Raw genomic sequence first — 5,899 nt, forward strand, 5'->3', positions numbered from 1 at the left:
CAGCTGAATTATGTTATTATATACATTTATACTCAACTAAGTGAGATCATCTTTTATTTGTCCTTCTCCCTCTAACTTATTTCACTTAACCTGATGTCCCCCAGTCCCATTCAAATTGCAATAAACTGCAAGATTTCAATCTTTCTTTTCTTCATTCTTTCTTATAGCTGTAAAATGTTCAACTTTTATATGTATCACACTTCTTTTTCCATTCATCTATCATTGCATATTTAGGTTGTTTCCATATTTTGGCTATTGTATTTAGGATATAAAGTTTTTGTGTTTTTAGGGCAGATGCTAATTAGAATATCTGGGTCATATGGAAAATCTTTTCTTTATTTAATTTTTTTTGGATGATGGCACACCCAACTATACTGGAAAATTGCTCCTCAGATATCACTTCTGGTAGGCTTGGGAGATGATATGGGGTACTGGAGACTGAACCCAGGTTACATATAGAAGTCAGTCACCGTACTCACTGTGCTATCTCTCTGATTCTTAATCTTCTGAAATTCTGAAATGTTATCATGCTGTTTTCCTCAGATTCCCATCATCACCTCTGGCCTATCACTAATTGTTCTGGTGTTTTTGATATATATCATTCTCATTGGGGGTGAAGTTCTATCTCATTGTTTTTGATTTGCATTTTTCTGATGATAAGTAACAATAAATGTTTCTTAATATATCTACTATTTAATTATAAGTGAGTTACAAATAGAACTTTTTCTAGGGAAGTTGTTGGAGGTCACATCGGGTAGTGCTCAGAAATCACTTCTGGTGGTACTTGATGGACCATATGCAGTGTTGGGGGATTAAACTGGGGTGGACTATGTGCATGACAAGCACTTTAACTTTTGTGCTATATCTCCAATCCTACACACAGGTCATATAGACAACCATTCACACATATACATACATATTTATTTTAAGGCTTCAGCTGGGCTCAGAGCATACTTTTGGCTGTGTACTCAATAATCACTCCTTAAAGGACTTGCAGGATCATATGGGGTACCAGGGGTTGAGCCCTGGTTCATTGTATGCAAAACAACTGCCCTACCCACTATACTATTGTTCTAGCCCTCCAAAATATATTATTTATAATTTTCAGGCTTCTTAATGCTGAGATAATGCTCTAAATAAGTCAGTAAAATTTAGGTAACTTTACTTTTGTTTTTATCCTGGTAACACTAATGGAAAAATAAATAACATGTAATATACACATACACACAAATATATATCCCTCATTATATTTCCATTGAAAAGCAAGCACTAGATTAAATAGAAACTACAAGCCTAGAAGAGTTCATAGACAAAAGCAGAGGAGCTCCAAGAAATTATCACATTGTTGTGGATTTCTGGTTCCCACCACTAAACCTCTGGAATGTTATGATATTTAAAGCAATTTCTCTGAAATGAATTTACCACCATGAAAAACCACCCACAGAGACAAGAGGCCTTTTCCATTTCCCCCCTTATTTCCTAGTAGATTATACCTAAAAAATGTTGAGGAGCTACTGCTTGATTGATTTGTCAATAAAAACATTGAAATGGATAATAAAACTTGTTCCACCATATATACATGTGCATTTTTAATATTAACTCTTTTATAGATTGCCTTTGAGGTAGAGATAAAGTTTTTCAAATATTTCATTCTGGACCTTTAAAAAAGGAATGGGTATTTTCCAAGACAATATCTTTATAGCCAAACAACTAGTCAACAAAAAAATATTATCCTATCTGTTGTTTGGACTGTTAAAAGCTACCGCTCAAGCACAATTTAAAAAAAAAAAAGTGTTTTAGCTAAATGTCGATTTCCTCTTGGAAATATGGAGGACAATTTTAGTTAATTTAGCGGAAAATGCAATATATGTTTAATCTTGAACAATGTTTTAGTTATATTTTAAATACCTTGTAACGAAAAAGAGACAAAAGTCATAAACAATATTTCTGTTTAATTAAAAATTTTATTTAATGATAAGATTTCTAATTTTTACTAGTTTGCCATTATAAGCCAACTAAACCAATTGAAATAATTATTTTTATCCTCTCCTGAGTGAGTTTTACAAAGGATAAAGCACCCCCATTTTTGGTAAATAGAAGATTTGTAATTTGTCTCAAATTGATAGGAGGAATTGAGTAGCAAGATGTGGGGAATCTATAGAATCTAATTTATAATACGATTTGTGATTATTTAGACAATGCTATTTTTCTCTGCCATAGTAGGATATTCTTCCAAACATTATAGAAAATACAAACATTGGGGCCGGAGAGATAGCATCGAGGTAAGGCGTTTACCTTTCATGCAGGAGGTCATCGGTTCGAATCCCGGCATCCCATATGGTCCCCGTGCCTGCCAGGAGCAATTTCTGAGCACGGAGCCAGGAAAAACCCCTGAGCACTGCCAGGTGTGACCCAAAAACCACAAAAAAAAAAAAAAAAAAAAAAAGAAAATACAAACATTAACAATGTTTGTATCTACACATACAGGAAGCTGGTTGAGGAAACAAAGCCACAAACAAAAGCCCTATATTTTGATGAAGTACAAGTCCACTTAACCTGTTTATTCTCTCTCTCTCTGTCTCTGTCTCTCTGTCTCTGTCTCTGTCTCTCTCTCTGTCTCTGTCTCTCTCTCTGTCTCTCTCTCTCTCTCTCTCTCTCTCTCTCTTGGGTTTTTGGGTCACACCTGGTGACCCTCAGGGGTTACCCCTGGCTATGCGCTCAGAAATCGCTCCTGGCTTTGGGTACCATATGAGAGCAAGCGGGATAGAACTGTAGTTCATTCTAGGCTAGCGTGAGCAAGGCAGATAGATGCCTTACCGATTGCACCACTACTCCAGTCCCTCTTTCTTCTCTTTAAATAGAATTTTCTACCCTCTAGTCCTTCTTCCAAGACAGTCTAATTCAGCAGCAGCAGCAGTCTGAATGCTGTTCTTTGCTTCAAGATTTCTGTTTGATCAACTCATAAACCTATGGAGCCTACGAAATTTCTATAAACAGTCACAATGGGAACATGGCAGGAGTTCATATGTGGCTATTACACATGAGAAGCCAACAACACATCCACTGCAATTCAGCATCTGTGCAGGACAGATGTGTGCACTGCTCTGCCCTGGACCCTCACTAAGTTTGCCCCTATTGTTCCAGCTCTGAAGTCCAAGCCCTATGGTAAGAGCAGTCTCAGCTGGTGCATTAGTCTAGCCTGTTTTGTAGGGCTGGAGCACATTAGTAATAATTTAGCACTAGCAGCTGCAAGAGGCAAGGCCCGTGCCAAGTGCCAGTCTTTCTCCTCTCTACCAGGCAGCAACTAAATTCATTCTCTGGGCTCTCAGCCACATTTCAGAGAGAGAGAACCTCATTGGTGATAGCTGGGATAGCAGAGACTTACTCACAGCCACATAACAAGCCACTACTATGAAGTAGCCTACTCTACTATGAAGTAGTCTGAGTGGTTTAATGCCAATATTGAAGAATTAAGCCATTAGTGACTGAAAAGAAAAAGGGGCTAATTCATTTAAAGAATTACAGAGTTAGTGATAAAGCAAAATTATTGGGAGTAGTCACTTACACTATGGCTTCAGAGTAAAACCTAGTTCTAAATACATGAATTCTGAAGCTCCATAGACTTTTTAACTGAAAAAATAAACAAACAATCCACTATTTCCAGTTAGACCCCAGGGTAGTTCCCTGGAATCAAAAACAAATCATTCTTATCAAGCTTAAGATAATGAATGGCTTGGTGTGGGGAAAGGGAAGTGTGATGCAGAGTTTTGAACCATTTGTTGAATCTGCAGTATGTGGGAAGTTCCTTATTTACTTCTACACCAAGAAATATCTCATTGATATCCTCCCTAAGGTTGTTGTTGTGGGTTTTATTTCTGTATATTAAATTTCATCTAGATCAGTTCTGTGATTTTAGCATCAAGCATGTTCACCTTAGCATTTGTAATTCTTTAATTTTATTGGAAATAGCTACTCACATTCCAACAGGCAACCCCCCCCAGTCCCCAGTCCCCAACCCTCCCCCAAACATCACCACTATTGTTTATGGCAATTTGGGTTTGCCTGTTGTCAGAAGAAGGGGTTAAAATAAATAACAGCTTAGTAGAAGCAATCTTTCTTTTCACTTGCCTCAAGAATCATCTGGTAATTTACATTGAAAGTCACAGATTGATTTGGATTGCAAAGCAAATGTTAGTGTAATTAAACTGCTTAAATTCAAAGTATAAGATAAAAATAAATAATCATTTAACATATATAAAATGACATTAATGTATATCAAACATTGTGGAATGGTCTTAATACCAATGACTTTTTTTTAATTTATAAGAAATAGCATTACTACAATCACCATGTTTTAAGAATCTGGAGAATATTTCAAGACAGAACCTTTAAGCATCTGGTGGTCTTAGATATCCTAAGGAATAGTTGATCCATAATAAAGACTCCCTTTACTATGAAAGCAGAAAATTTATGTTGACTAGGGAACATCTGTTAATTACATATTAAGGATAATTCCTTTGCTCACTATATAAAAGTAGTTTCCAGTAGCCATTCTTTTTTTTTTTTCCCCCCATTCACAATATAGACCAGGCAAAGGGCCTGGTTTGAGGTGTATATGGGGAGCATTTACTGTACCTCCTCTTTCTATACAGTCAGTATAAAGAACATAGCCTGGCATAAAAACCGGCTAACCTTTGCAAAAGCTGGCTCCCTGTGTGTGACACCAGGCGGGGAAAATCCGCGAAAGTACACCGGCCCAGTGGGGCTCAGCTGTGAAAGACTGTGAGTGTGACCTGTCTATGTCTGTCTACTGTCCTCTTGCGTGAAACTCTTGCGAGTGGGGCAAAAAGAGCCTCCAGAAACCTCGCTCGCCCAGACGCCATTTTCAGGGAGGGACTTCAGAGCATAAAAACCGGCTAACCTTTGCAAAAGCTGGCTCCCTGTGTGTGACACCAGGCGGGGAAAATCCGCGAAAGTACACCGGCCCAGTGGGGCTCAGCTGTGAAAGACTGTGAGTGTGACCTGTCTATGTCTGTCTACTGTCCTCTTGCGTGAAACTCTTGCGAGTGGGGCAAAAAGAGGCTCAGAGGAGCACGGCCGCTCCGCTTCGCTACGCGGCCGTGCACTCATTCTAAGGAAAGAACTCCATTGCAACAAGAAGGAAAAATCACACTAAGAACGGCGCTATATCACAGAAGCAAACATTTCTCTCTGGACTGTCTTCTCTGTTGCATGCTCTGGCCTAAGATTTGACCCAGTGTGAGGCTTCATCCACGGAGGACTCCCCTCCCTTAGAGGCAAGTCAGCCCATCCAGAAAGGGAGGAGCCAGAGGAGTGTGCTGCCTACATCATATAGACAATGAATACCACCACAACACGTAGAAAAACCCACAATACAAGTGTGACAATGGGGAAACAAAGCAGGCCAGCATCAGACATAGAGAATGAAGATGACAATTCTGAGGACCAGATAATGACTGAATAACTAATCAACCTCTCAGATAAGGACTTTAGACTAGCAATATGGAAGGTGCACAACAGACTCCAAGAAACCATGGATCGAGTTGAACAGAACACTAATAAGAACCAAGAAAATATGAAGGCAGAAATGACAAAAATCCAAACTGAAATAACATGTCAACTAACAGGACTGAAAAAGTCAGTAAACGAAGTGAATGACAAAATGGATAAGCTCTGGGACAGGGTATCAGAAGCTGAGAATAGACTTGGTGCTGTGGAAGATGAGATACATAACAATTCCATACAGCAGGAGAGATTGGACAAAAAACTTAAAGCAAATGAGCAGACAATGGAAAAATTAGTCAAAGAATGGGAACAGACGAAAATAGAAGTCTATGATAAGATCAACAGAAACAACTTAAGAATCATTGGAATCCCA

At 38.5% G+C, this 5,899-nt stretch overlaps 1 non-coding gene across 1 annotated transcript; it reads right to left on the bottom strand.

Annotated features, from left to right (window-relative positions):
• Positions 1–4,560: 4,560 nt before the first annotated feature.
• LOC126002705 (small nucleolar RNA SNORA51) lies at positions 4,561–4,693 on the bottom strand. Its single transcript, XR_007493376.1, has one exon. It is a non-coding gene; the product is annotated as a small nucleolar RNA SNORA51 (small nucleolar RNA).
• Positions 4,694–5,899: the final 1,206 nt, after the last annotated feature.

The sequence above is a fragment of the Suncus etruscus genome, chromosome 2 (assembly GCF_024139225.1).
Source record: "Suncus etruscus isolate mSunEtr1 chromosome 2, mSunEtr1.pri.cur, whole genome shotgun sequence".
Classification (NCBI taxonomy): Eukaryota; Metazoa; Chordata; class Mammalia; order Eulipotyphla; family Soricidae; genus Suncus; species Suncus etruscus.